Below are 15,053 nucleotides of genomic sequence, written 5' to 3'. Positions count from 1 at the left end.
TATTCGCCAACTAATTTAGTCTTATTTATTTGTTCCTTCTTTTATTCATTCATTCATATCTGCTTATTGCCTTTCTATAAATGGATTCACTGATCCTTTCATCCATTTATCCCCCTTGCTTATTTTAGCATTGTACTGTACATAGAACTTACAATGAAATGGGAGAAAACCATGGGGCAATTTTTTTGTTTTTGTTTTTGTTTTTAGGGCTGTACCCACAGCATATGGAAATTCCCAGGCTAGGGATTGGATTGGAGCTGCAGCTGCCATCCTACACCATAGCTCACAGCAATGTGGGATCCTTAACTCTCTGAGCGAGGCCAGGGATCGAACTTGCATCCTCATGGATCCGCTGAGCCATGAAGGGAACTCCCATTTGTTTTTTTGTTTTTTGTTTTTTAAGCCTGCAATTCTTTAAAAATTATCAGATCCAATAATATGATACCTGGATAAATCATAATCAGAAATTTTACCTGAGTCTAAGCTTAAATACTGATAAAATATTTCAATTATTCATCTTCTACCTCAGATGTACCTGAGGGGTATATAATTTCTTAAAAAATGAATAAGTTGTTTCTAAACAATTAAAAAACCAATTGGTTGGGGTCAACTTTGACTTCTGAATATAGGCTTGTGTTAATTCTCTATTCGTATTCATTAAATGTGCAGTTCAATTACTAACACTTAAAGATGTCATCAAACACAGGGTAATTCCTGCTATTTGTAATCATAAAGATGATTCTGAATGCTGTGTGAGAAAATTTATTCCTCATTAACAACTCTGTCATTTTGAAATCTCAGAATATCCTTGGATCTAAAATATAGATCTGAGTATAATTTGGAGGGTTGGAATGGAAGGAACACTGGACTGGGGGTCTGGTGATTCTAACCTGAGTCATCTTTCTACAAAGTAAATCTGATTATGTTATTGTGATAGATGGTGGGGCTCCAATTTCAGTGCAAATTTTCAGCATCACCTGGAGAGATGGTGTAAAGTGCCCGGCACCCTTAGAATTTCTCATTCAGTAGGGCAGTGCGAAAAGTTGGAAAATGTGGGGGCATAATCTAAGAACCACTGCCTTGTATATACACTCCTCCACAGGCTTCCTGTTTCCCTGTGGCTTTATTTTTAGGGTGAGGGCTGAGGCCTGGAAGCATTGTCATCACTTGGGAGCTTGTTAGAAGTTCATAAGGTTAGGGCAATTGCAGACCTACTGAGTCAGAATCCACCTTTTAACCAGATCCCTGGTGATCTCTATGCTCAGTAAACTTTAGGAACACTAGTCTAAGTCTACATCTTTAACAGAGTATACAGGGTTCTTCGGTATCTGGCCCTGCACCCCCATCCCTCAAACCATCTTCTGCCAGTTTCCTTGTGTCTCTGACACACTAGTGCTAGTCCATACTTTCTGGGTCTTTCTTTGCTTTTATGGTCCTAAGCTTTTATAAATCCTGTTTCTTTTGCCTGGACTGACCTTCCCCTTCTTTGACTGATAATCTCAATTCACCCTTCAAGTCATGGCTCAGATTTCCTCTTCTGTAAGGCTTATTCTACCTTCTCTAAGAAGACCATTTCTTGCATCTCTCTCCTACTACTTACATCATTGTACTGTAATTATCTGCTTAACTGCACACTCCTCCCTTTACACTAAGGGCTCCCTGACAAGAGTAATGCAATGCGTCTTAGTCTCTGTATCCACAGTCTGGTTCATCAACAGAGTCTGTGTCTCAAATGAATAGGTCAAGTAGTTGTGACACTTTGGTATATTTCACAACTTCTTTGAGACTCCATTTATGCATCGGTAAAAAGAAGGGGGTGGATTACATAATCTTTCACTGCCTTCCCTCCATCATTACTACTCTCTATACGATTCCAAATTATTTAAAATTTTCTACAAATATTTTTTAACAAAAACTGAGTTCTGGGCATAAGGTCATAGATAGGACAATGGTCATTGACCCTGCACTTGCGGTCTCTTTAATCTGGTGAGAGAGACATACCATAAACATCTCCTTAAACAAAGACAGCTTATTTTCAGTTGGTTAAGTATAGAAAGGCTATTATTAAAGGATAGAAAGGTGTTAAAGCCTATATAGGAAGGGAAGTTAACCCAGTTGAGAAACCCAAGCTCTCCTGACATTATTTGCATTAATATTTTATTACCCCACACAAAGAATAAAATTCACTTTTTGAAGATGGTTCTTAGAATATATCTTGATAGGTACAGGAAAATTACAAGTTAAGACTATCAGCTAAACTGATAGGTTGTAGAGATGGGAGAGACTAGAATCTGCTCTGTGATTCTTAACCCTACCATGTATTTTTAATGAAAAGAGCTTTGAATGCAGCAATCTAGAAACTATGCTGAATAAGTCTGGTAATGTGTGAGCCACTGTACACAATTCTATAGGACAGAATGTGGTTTGTCTCCAAGACGTTCGTGGCTTAGTTGGGGTGGGGGGCAGGAGGGGGCTCTAATGTGGTAGGAACCCAGGATTCTAATTCTGAATCTCCCGTGAAAAACAATGCGGTCAGGTTTCAGTTTTCTAAATTATGGAATAATGAGGATGAACTGATGCTTTGTAAACTCTCAAATATCTTCCCAGGGGCTCAGAAATCTGCCAGCACCTATGTAAGACGGTGATGATTTTCAGAGAACACAATTGGGTATTTCCTTGGCAGTCCAAGTATTCATTCTTGAATCACTCTAGTAAATTAAATTGTCTCTTCCCATCCCCCCACAATTGCGGGGGATTTGAAGGGTCTGATCATATAAGATGGGGCTGAACCTCAGAGACAGCTCCCTGGGGACAGACCACGGCAAAACAGCAGGAAGGAGCCCTCCTTTCTCTGACATGGTCTTCATTTTCAGTACAAGCTCAGCTAAGCTGCTATTCAGCAGTTGCAGGAAGAGATATATCATCTGAAGAAGCCGAGCCAAATATTTGATTTGGATGATTATGCTGCAGGTGTCTCATCAGAACTGCAGTGCCTGGATTACTAATTATTTTTCCTCAACCTAGTGCCTCTTGCAGGGAACACAGAGCAGGCAGGAATCATGAGGGATGGCTCTAATAAATGAGACCTGGACAGCAGGTGCCAGGGGCTGGCTGGAGAAGCAGAATCGGCAAAGACAATGCAATCAGTGGGCTGGGAAGAGGTTGGGCCCCATCAAACCCTTAGACTGGGAGAAGTGGTAATCGGAGCTATCCGTGGTCTTCTTTTTTTGGCTCAAAGGAAAAAAAAAACCCATCATTTTTAAAGTTGAGCCAGAAATGGCTCCTCAGGACCACAAACTCCTCAGGCAGGCCCTCATATACCATTACAACACTTCCGATTCTGTACACCTTTCAGAGTCCGGTGACATGGAAGGGCTAACACAATTTTCCAAGCTGCCCAGATCTACTATGGCAATAATCAGCTTCCACAGCTGGAGTAATTTTGCAGCATATAAAGGGCATTCATGTTCTCTATTTTGTTTCTGTCTCCCAACAAAGTGGGGGATATTTAAATATCTTGATTTTGACAAAGGAAAATAACAAGGGCTTAGTGAGAATAAGTGATTTCTGCAAGGTCACATGGCCAGGAAATGTTAGGGCCTCAGCTAGCTCCTTCTGAATGCAAGACCAGGCCTTCCCCATGTGCTGTCTGGCCTCCCTCAAGCTGTGGGAGAGTGCCTTGGCTCATTTCTTTAGTGTGTGGGGTAAGAGAACTCAGGGGAGGACATGCCCCCTTGGCAGGCAGTGGGCTTTAGCTTCTAGGTCCACAGACAACACCAGCTCTCCTAGACCTCCGTCTTTATGAAATGACTGTGTGTACGTGGTTGAGCAACAAACTTGTCACTGCTTCTCAAATAATGGTTAAATGCTATCTATGCACCATACACTGATGATATTCAATTTTATATCTTTAGCCCAAATTCTTTTTCTGAGATTCAAATGCATTAGTCTGGATACTTACTGGACTTGTCTCCTATACAGTCAATGAATCTAAAGTTCCTAGCCTCCTTTTCCCCCAGAGCCCCAAATTTGTCCCTCTTCTTTTCCCTATGTTAATAGGACAACCATCCACCCGCTTTCTCAAGGCAGAAAAGTGGTATCATTCTTATTCTTTCCTGCCCCTCAGCCCACCCACGTCAGCTTCATGGGTGTGTAACCAGTGCAGTCACACAGGATGCTGTGCTCAGAGAGTCCTCCTGCTTGGGGTTTAATACTCTAAAACTGCTGTCCTGAAATATTTAATCATTTTTCATTTGAATTTGTGTTTTGCAAAAGGAGTCTGATAGGATAACGGAGGAGGATGTGTAGGGTCATGGGACAGGAATAGGGACCCACCCACTGAGTGATAGGGCCAGGCCCTGGGTTCCTGTGAGAGTCTTCACAAGCTTCGTGAATATTCCTGTGACTGAGGGAGACTACAGAAAAAGGAAAAAGCTTTCCCTTACCTTTTTTTTTTTTTTTAATTTTAGGGCTGCACCCAAGGCATATGGAATTTTGCAGGCCAGCCAGGGGTTGAATCAGAGCTGTTCTGCCTGGCCTCTGCCACAGCCATAGCAATGAGGATCTAAGCCACATCTATGACCTACACCACAGCTTATGGAAACACCAGATCCTTAACCCACTGTTTGGGGCCAAGCATTGAACCTGCATCCTTATGGATACTAGTCAGGTTCATCACTGATGAGCCACAATGAAAACTACTCCACCCTTTTTTTGAAAAAGAGATCCACCATTGTCATTTCGCATTGGGTCCCACAGATAATGAAGCTGGCTCTGCTAACCAGTTAATAGTCTTCATGATTCCACTCCCTCCTCCAAGCTGGGGGTGCTGGTAATAGAAGAGTAGGGATTCAACCTATTGAATGTCTTGAATATGTCTTTACATTCTTATTGACATTTTTTTTTTTCTTTTTCCTTTTTAGGGCCGCACCTGTCGCATATGGAAATTATGAGGCTGGGGGTTGAACTGGAGCTGCAGCTGCCAGCCTACACCACAGCCAAAGCAATGCCAGATTTGACCCGCATCCGTGATCTACACTGCAGCTTGTGATAAGGCCACATCCATAGCCCACTGAACAAGGCCAGGGATTGAACTAGCATCCTCATGGATATTAAGGTTCTTAACCTTCTGAGCCACAATTGGAACTCCCCTCATTGACATTTAGCTAATTCAGAAAGTTATTTCCTTTCACCAAAATTATTATAACAGTCATAAGTATTAAGACAGTAACCAGATCTCTCTAGTCTTCTGTCCTCCAATTTTGGCCCCCCTCCTCTGGTGTTTTCTTCTGTTTGATGTGGCTGGAGTCATCTTTCTAAGTAGCAGCTCTTATTCTATCCCCACTATGAGATGACCTCAACTTCATCTCAAACAGCCCTCTCTACAGACCTAGGGATAAATGTTAAACTCCTTGACAAGATTTAACAAAGTTCTTTATAAGTTGTTTACTATCTGTGATGGTCGATTCTATGGTCAACTTGGCTAGGGCATTGTACATGGACATTTGGTCAAATGTTAGTTTAGATGTCATTGCAAAGGTACTCATTAGATGAAACTGATACCAAAACCAGTAGACTTCAAGTAAAGGAGATTGCCCGCCATAGAGTGTGTGAGCCTCATTTATTTTTTTTATTATTATTTTTTTTGGTCTTTTGTCTTTTTGTTGTTGTTGTTGTTGTTGTTGTTGCTATTTCTTGGGCCGCTCCTGCAGCATATGGAGGTTCCCAGGCTAGGGGTTGAATCGGAGCTGTAGCCACCGGCCTACGCCAGAGCCACAGCAACGCGGGATCCGAGCCGCGTCTGCAACCTACACCACAGCTCACGGCAACGCCGGATCGTTAACCCACTGAGCAAGGGCAGGGACCGAACCCGCAATCTCATGGTTCCTAGTCGGATTCGTTAACCACTGCGCCACGACGGGAACTCCATGTGAGCCTCATTTAATCAGTTGAAGGTATTCAGAGAAAGACTTAGGTTCCCCCCTGAAGAAGAAGGTGTTCTGATTTCAGACTGCTTTTGGGAAGGAATTCTGGTTCCAGATGGCCTTCGGGCTCAAGTTGTAACATCACCTCTTCCCTGGATCTCCAGCCTGCTGGCCAACTCTGAGATTTTGGACTTGCCAGCCTCTACAATCTTGTAAGCCAATACCTTATAATCCCTGTCTCTTTCTCAAATTAATTGAAAGCAACATGTTTCTCTCACCTCTGGAAACTTGCCAATTAAAAAAAAAATAGAATACTATTCCCTGTTATTTTCCAACTTATTAATATTTACCTCCAATTCTGGGCTTTCAGCTCCTCTTAAATTCTCCCAATCACTGAATCACCGTCTTCTTAAATACCACATTGTATTTGACCATTTTATTTGCTGTCTCCTTCACTGTGTTCTAAGGGTTAGGGACCATGTCTATTTTGTTAAGAACTTTATCCCTAACAGAATATAATAAGTATCTGGGTCATAGAAGGAACTTTTGGATGAATGAGCACATTGAATACTTGAATCAATTAAAATCGGTCTAACTCTGTGTTGTTAGAAAGAATGAGAAATTAACATAACATATGACATCGATGTGGTCCCCAGACAGTGAGCTGTCATAGACTGTCCTTACTGAGTTTTGTTTTGAGGAGACATTAGAGGCTTGATGATGCTAGTTTATTACAAAAATTTTTCTTTTGTCTTTTTTAGGGCCACACTCATGGCATATGGAAGTTCCCAGGCTAGGGGTCGAATCAGAGATACAGTTCCTGGCCTACACCACAGCCATAGCAATGCCAGATCTGAGCCACATCTGTGATCTCCACCACAGCTCACAGCAATGCCAGATCCTTAACTCACTTGAACGAGGCCAGGGATCAAACCTGCACCCTCATGGATACTAGTCAGGTTTGTTAACACTGTACCTCCATGGGAACTCTGATGATGCTAATTTAAATATCAACCTGATAAAGAAAATAATAAATGGATCCTACTCTAATTGCCTAATCTCTTTTAAGGCCCAAGAATAGATGTATGGCAACTTTAAAATATTAGCTTACATTTGATTATCTGTGAGGGATAACATTAAATGATTAAGAATCAAATCTTGAATGCATGAAGTATTCTGTTATAGATCAAGGAAATTTCATTTTTTTTTTGTCTTTTTGCTATTTCTTGGGCCACTCCTGCGGCATACGGAGGTTCCCAGGCTAGGGGTCGAATCGGAGCTGTAGCCACCAGCCTACACCACAGCCACAGCAACGTGGGATCCGAGCCGTGTCTGCAACCTACACCACAGCTCACGGCAACGCTGGATCATTAACCCACCGAGCAAGGGCAGGGACCGAACCCGCAACCTCATGGTTCCTAGTCGGATTCGTTAACCACTGCGCCACGACGGGAACTCCAGATCAAGGAAATTTCAAAACAACAAATAACAGTATTTTCTGGGATGATAAAAGGAGAATCTGATTCACTAGGTGGAGTTTCTGTTGTTCAGCTTTGACAAGTCTGGGATTCAGTCAGCTATTCCCTTAGAAAGAAGAATCATCAATGCTGACAGGGGGCCAGAGGTACATATCAATGGCTAACATGCCAACAACATCTACTTCACAATCCCTCCAAGAAGGGGAATTGTAGGATGGTGCCACAAATTCTCCTGGATCAACAGAAGGGGCTGGTGACTAGGCATTGTCTTTTTTTCGGTCCTGAAGTCATTTTTCTAAGAATTACTGACACCTGGGTTTAGGTCACTCATGACCTTCCATAATCCTTTTAGAAACAGAACTTCCCTCTAAAATCCCATCTTCCAGACTGAGGAGGTGGGTTCTGGGCCTCCCAGAGTTTGTTGCTGGTCTTGATTCCCAGTTGAGGTGTAGCATGAAGTGGTGCAGCTGGTGGCTTATGAGATGCAAGGTTACTTTCAGTTCAACAGCGACACCTTTCCGTCTCTTGTCTGCTGCTATTCTGTGACTGTCCAACTCTCATTGTACAATAAATAGGTTTGTGCTTCTGCTGATGGAGCTGCAAAGGCAACTGCCCCCTCTCTGAGACCCAAGCCTCCCTCCCCACCCATACTTCACCCCACAGGCTGCCTGGCAGAGGCAGGGGGCAGGATGCACAGTGTAATAAATTCCATCCACTGCTGAGCTGAGGGATAACAGATGGATAGGTTTCCACATGCAATTTCCACTTCACTTGTTTTGGGTATAAAATAGCAGAAGGGTGGTTTCTTCTTGTGCAATTTTCAAACAGATGAAACCAGAGGGAGGGTTTGCAAGGCTGGGAGGAATTTGACTGTCCTTTAGAGAGAGCCAAATGAATAGGAGGCCCTGAAAACCCTGCAAAAGATTCAGACTTGTTTTTTGCTGCTGGATGGGAGTTGGTTCCTTCATCCAAAGCTGCCTGCTCATCCCTACCAGGCATGGCAAAGCAAACGATCACAGGAGGCCAGACAGTCTGTTGCTCATGTTGTTATAGTGTTATGGTGATTGCAGTACAAATTCTCAGGGTGGGAAAAAAGGTATAATGACAGATTGTGTGATTATACCCATACTTATAATTAAGCTGTTACAATACAGACAAGCGCCTGCTCGCTAATGTCACCAACAGAAACCTCTTTGCTTGGAAAGGAAAGTGACTCACTCTGGCAATTAGAAGGAGTTCCCTACAGGACTTCATTTTCAAACCTTATGAACACTCCAACAGGAGGATGTGCTGCTTGCTTGAATTACAGAGAAAAGTACAGAGATCCAGGGGCAGCCACCTGATCTCCAGGTACAGGCTGTAGTACTGGTAAGAGAAGGAGTTATTACCATCACAAATAACCTCCTTGCAATGTACAGAGAACTTGGCTCCTGCTGCAAAGCACTTTATCATGGTGTTTATATTCAACTCTGGGGGGAAAGGTAGATCTGTGGTTTCCATTTTAGGGCTAAGAGAGAGGAGAGAGAAGAAATCCAGCAGGCAACAGAAGAAGCTTCTGTCCAGCTGGGACTCCTGACCACCTGCCAACATGGCTACTTCCACTGGCTATCACATGCCTGGTAGTAAAGTGGGTGGTTTCTGCCTGAATAGTCCTCAAAACCCAAGTTGGGGTTGTGTTGAGTTTTCCTGGTAACTTTGAACATTTTTCGTTCCATTGTAGTCAAAGGAATCCTTTTTTTCTTTTTACCCACTCTTCTTTCATTATGGGGTCTTATTTCCTTTCCTCTAGCAGCCATATTTCCCACTAGAATGCTATAAAGGAGTTGACCACTTATCTAGCAATATGTACATGAGATTCTGTTCAGGGAATCCATGATGCCATTCATCAAACACATCAATGCAGGGTGCATTCCTCTGTGTAGCATGATGCTGCTGTGAGATTTGTACACAGAGCCCTTCCTTCCCTGGTATGGTGTGAACTTGAGGTTTCCACTGGAAACTTAGAGATGAATCATTTTGAGGCAGTTATTTTGAGCTCATTGCCAGTTTTCTTGGAAGTTGTGTAACCTCTCTGTGTACTGTTTCCTTATCTGCAACTCCAGCTAATACCCATTCACCTCTAGAGAGGCATCTTAAGTCTAATTAGTTAATGATGTTTGTGAAGTGTCTTGAAGATGTAAGGCACAACACAAGTGGGAAGAATTAATACTATCATAGTCACATAAAAATCCTTCCTAGATGCTCAAGGAACTCACCTTGAATTATTTCCATAAACACATAAAACATATGAGTAATACTAAGTATTTCTGAAGAACAACAAAAAAAAACCTCAACCATTGGATTGAAATGTTGAGGGGGAAATGGTGGAAGAATTATGCAACAGGGTAGAGAGCTGATGGGGGAAACACCAGAGTGAGAGAAAACAAACAGGGGTCTTTGGACTGGACATCTCCATAAGCTTCTGGAGAGGACATTTAAAGCTTTTTCTATACAGTATCTCCCTTTCTTCTTCTGATGGTACTTGGCCTTCTTCTGAGAATACATCTTTCTCACTCTCATTGTGGTTTGAATAGGGGTGGCCTGTGGTCCATACAGTCAGGAGACTGTCACCTTGGTCAAAGTGATATGCCAAGGGACTGCCATGTGACAAAGTAGCACCTGTCAGAGGAAACCCCAGCACTTCTGTAGAAACTGTTGGTAACAAAACACTATGTAAGGTGGGAGGCATGGGGGGGAGGGCGTGAACAACAGGGAAGGAATTATGGAAGAATGAGGCCAACCCATGATAAAGGACCTAATAAAGCACTAAGTCCTGACATAACACATTTGGGCCCTGCATTCAGTCATGCCCAAACCTTCAGTCACATGAGTCAATGGTTTTCCTTTCTTACAAACAAAATTTAAACTCGTGTTGAGTTTGGGTTTTGGTTGCTGGCACTTGAAAGAGTCTTAACTAATACAATTCTCATCAGTCCTCTCCTTGGAAGTTTACTACCAAGTTAAAAATGGCTGAAGATTTTGAGCCATTGAACTTCTTTTCTCCTCCTACTTTTCTTCCCTGTGAAAGCCTCATCTCATGAGTCATCCATTCAAGAAGGTCCCCACTGCTTGTCCACCATGTTCAAGGTGCTGGGAGAGATACAAAGATAAAGAAGGGGTTGCCATTTTTGAAAATCTATGGTCTAATTTGGGGCATATGATATTTATTCAAGGCATAATCATGTATATGAAAAGGGGAGTCAGTCATTTATTTTAGGATTTTCAGAGGCGGCAGTAATTACAAATATTTCCTGAAAGCAAAGGAATCTGAGCAGACCTAACTACTTTGAGAGGACCTAGAACCTGAAATCAGGGAAGAAGCATTCCAGCTGGGGGGGGGGCAGTGTGAACATGGGAGGTGCAGGAATGCTGGGAAGGGCATAGTGGGAAGGTGGAGGGACCATAAGTCTCCTAAAAACCAATAAGGGTAATTATGGTTGGAAAAATTCATTTGGCCCAGACTGTAGAGCATCTGTGCCAGGCCTGGGAGTTCAGTTTTATCCTTGAATAGTAGGGATTTATGGACTCTTATTGTCAGAGGAGAAAGATTATTATAGCTCTGCATAGATTGAAAGGGGGGAGAGAGGACAGCAACTGGAGTGTCTTTGGAGATTATGGCATTTGTTCAGGTGAGAGATAATGAGACCCAATTAATTCGCAAAGATGGTAGCTCAAGATGGAAAAAGAGGCTGAGAGGAATGGAAAAGACATTGTGAGAGTAGAATGAACTGGTCTCAGCAGCTGACTGGACCTGGAAACAAAGGGATTTCATGGTTTTTAATCTGGATAATGGGAATATTTCACATCATGAACATAATTAGGAATACAAGAGAAGCAATCTGTGGGTGAGGTAGCTTAGTCTTCTTAATTCTTCTAGAACGCCCTTTGGGTGAATGTTGGCCACAAGACACAAGTCCCATGAGCTCTGGACATGGAAATGAAAGATAACCATACATTTTATGTTCTGAAGTTTGGTGCATGATTCTTGGAACTGAGGCAGCTCATGGGCATCATCTCTGATTGCCAGCTCATCCTGTTGCTATGGGGCCATGCCTGGGGATGTGTTCCTCTAGTTGCTCCTGCACAGGCCAAGTGCAAACATAGCTCTGTGGAGAAGGGCACCAATTTCCATTGCAAATGACTCATGGTAGTGGGTGGAGGTGATGAGAGACAGATATAGGTTCTAGTTCACTCTCATAGTTCTTCTTGTCCTTGACCATGCCCAGCTTTCTTTTCCAAATGCCAATCTGGTAACTCCTAGGACTTCAAGTTCAATACCAGACATAGAACAAAGGTACTGCAGACCCTCCTCTGCAAGCTCCTGTGATGGCGGAAGGTCTAATCCCCATACTCCATCTTTTACTCTACACACACTCATGGTGGTGCTGCTTCTTTCAAGAAATATGAATCTATTCTCTTTACATCTGTAGATCTAGAGATGTTGGTGGCACATTCAGGTGGAAATCAGTAGCTCAGATAGTTGGAATGATGGGTATGGATATTGGAAAAGGGTCAGGACTAAGAGAGAGAAACCAGGCACTTTTCCACATAGAGATGATAATCAAAGCTGAACAATGGATGAAGCCATGGAGACAGAGTGTAGACAGAGAAGAGAAGGAGGCCAGGGACAGTGCCTATACTGCCAGCCAAAGGCAGGAAAAAGAGACAGAGAAGCAACTTGAAGTTAACAAAGAGGCCAAATGGGACCAAGGAAACCTGTTGTAGCATCCAGAAGAAAAGATCTCTGGAGGAAGTAGCTATGCAAAATTGTAACATGAAGAATAGGTATTCATTTTTTCCTATAGTTGAATTTAGCATTATAGGGAAACATTGGACTTTATATAGCTCAACTCTCTCATTTAACAGGAGAAATCAGAGAAGCCCATGAGAGATTTCCTGAGGTTAGGAGCTAGTCTGGGGTGGAACTAGAAAGAAAATCCAGTTCTACTGCTTGTGTTTTAATGATCTGGCTATTATACTATTCTTCCTCCTCTTGTTTATGATACTCTTTGAATCAATGAGACAACATTGAAAAATACTGAGTCCCTGGGAGAACAGATTTAATGGTAATGCTGACATAAATTTCAATATTACCTTGTCTCTAAGGTGCTCAAAGTACTTCACATAGATTATTCTTTCTCAAAAGAGTTGTCTATCACAGGAAGTTGGCAAATACCTTTATTATTCTTTTACAAATAGAGAAACTGAGTCATACTGAAGTAACTTTCTTTGTGTAATAATTACAATAGCCTTTGGAGATGGTTACATTGTAAATGCTCTTGACAGTGAGGTTACCTGAGTTTCACTAATGTTTGCATGCTTGAGTTTTTGTTTTTGTTTTTTTAAAGAACAGACTCCCTACCCCAACTCCCTACAATTATAGCAATAATTGGGTGGCTGGTGAAACCTGCTTCCTTGCCTTATACTTAAAATTCATGAGCAATGTTCATATTTTCTGGTAATGATACATACCTGGAGCCTAGTAGGTATGCAAGAAAGGCTGTTGACTTCAGCAGTGTTCCTTCACTTCTGTGATCTTCGGAAGTGGGGATTATGTGTAAATCCTCAAGATAATTTCTATATACTTTTTTCATCAGCAGCTCCAATACATGCCCACAAAAATGCACTGGAATGTTGGCAAAGCAGCAACGGATCATATGGAGTTTCATCTCCGGGACAGCCATTTGGATACTGGTTAAATTTTGTTCTCTCATCAATGGCAGTGAATCAGCTGGAGTGAAATGAACAAAGGACGAGAACTGGAGATGTGAAGGGAGAGCCTGGAGATGAAAATGGATTGTGAGGATAACCAGTCACCCAAGAACAACATCCATTTCTCCTGATTGGCTTTTATACTCAGGCTGTATATGAGTTTAAGAGAAATAACTTGTTTAAAGTCCCTACTCTCTGCCCAGGTACTTAGTTATATTTACTGGGTGTGACATACAAGATGCTTAGGGTTTACTTCCCTATTTTCTCTTCATAGGCCTATTATCTAATTGCCTGTCCATCCATCCACTTAGCAAAATTACAAAGATGGAAGGCAGTTTACAAAAATGCAAAAGTTTAGTAAGAAACATATACGAAAGATAACTCAGAAGGTGGAGGTGTGGATAGCAAGGCAGTACTGTCTTGAGAAGGGCCCCCTCTCAGCTCACAGAAGCTGGAAGCCATGGACAAAGTCAGGCCACCCCTTTGCCACCGCATTGATTTCCTTTCTTGCTCACAGGAGGTTTACTGCTCATCCCTGTACATGCAGCAGAGTCGTCCTCACAGTGTGTTGCTGTGAGGGGAGGATCGTAATCACCCCTGACTGGTCTTGTCCCTTTCTCTCTCTCCTATCCTTTGTGTCTGCAGTTCAGACTGCCTTTTGTCATTCTTGCCAGTGGAGTTTTCAAAAGCAAGATTCTCGCTTCCTTTGGCCACTCAGAGGAGCGTACAGTATATTTGATGTCTGGAACATCAAACAAATTCTTGTGCTCACAGTGCAGAAATAATCCCAGACAAAAGAAGACTATGGCCATGTGGAGAATACGAAAGAGATGGGGTTGGGAAACTACCAGTCAAGTCAAAGAGGAGGCTGTTTCACCAACCCTGTTCACCCGTGAGAAAAAGGAAGCAGGAGGCTGTCAAGGATCTGCTCAGAGCCCTCTGCCCGCAGCCACCCTGGAAGGTGATGGTGCAGAGGAAGGCTGCCTCTTTGCCTGAATCACTGGCTGCATAACCCTGTCTGCTTTGCAAGCAGAGTCTTGAGTAGCCTCCTAAATGTCCCTAAACTTGGGCATGGCTTGTACCCATACGTTTAGCCCCCACCTCCTCCTGCCCCCCAAGGAAGAAACTGATCCTGGTGTAGATTTCTTATATAAAAGCCAAACTGCTCAGCATCCGGGGAACAGAATGTGGTGCTATTAGTTCCCTTCATTCCTGTTCTTCTGGGCTCCCAGAAAGTCCCAGGAATCATGGGATTTCTTCTTTAGCATCTGGCTTCTGGCCACTTCACCCTCCCGCCCATCTGCCCATCCTTCCCCCAGTGTGGCAGTGATGGTTCAGTGACGCAGCCACAAGAGTTAAGGGGTGAATTAATTGGAGGAGGAGGGCGGAAAACCCAGGGAAGGAAAAACCAGACAAATCGAAGGGGCTGGTCTCCCCGGAGGGTGGCTTGTGGGACGGAGGCTTGCTCACAATAGCAATTCAAGTTCACCTTGTGTGAAGGCAAAGAGGTGTTTGAATGGCTCTGTAGGAAGAGGGGAGGAGAGAGAAAGAGGGATAGAAAATCAAAAGAGAGAGAGAGAGAAAGAGAGAGAGAGAGAGGTGCAAATCCAAATGTCGATGTGTAGACAGAGTGAGGAGAGCCTGCTGGCTGACAGGGTGATTTATTGGATTCTTCCAGTTAATCACTGCCGGCCTGTGGCCAAACGGATCTCCAGCAAAGCTGAAAGGCAGCCGAGGGAAACAGGCTTATAAGCATAAAGCCGCATAATGGTGTTCAATGAAGTGTGAGACTTTTAGTTCAGTCTCGCTGAGCCGGCCGCACTGCCGGAATGTCAAAGAGGGATTGTGGGTGGAAAAATTATGGATTTAAACTGCTAGCTGTAAATGAGGTCAATATGTC

The sequence above is a fragment of the Phacochoerus africanus genome, chromosome 2, assembly GCF_016906955.1.
Source record: "Phacochoerus africanus isolate WHEZ1 chromosome 2, ROS_Pafr_v1, whole genome shotgun sequence".
NCBI classification, from domain to species: domain Eukaryota; kingdom Metazoa; phylum Chordata; class Mammalia; order Artiodactyla; family Suidae; genus Phacochoerus; species Phacochoerus africanus.
The sequence above is the reverse complement of the archived record's forward strand: the minus strand, read 5'-3'. Positions refer to the sequence as shown.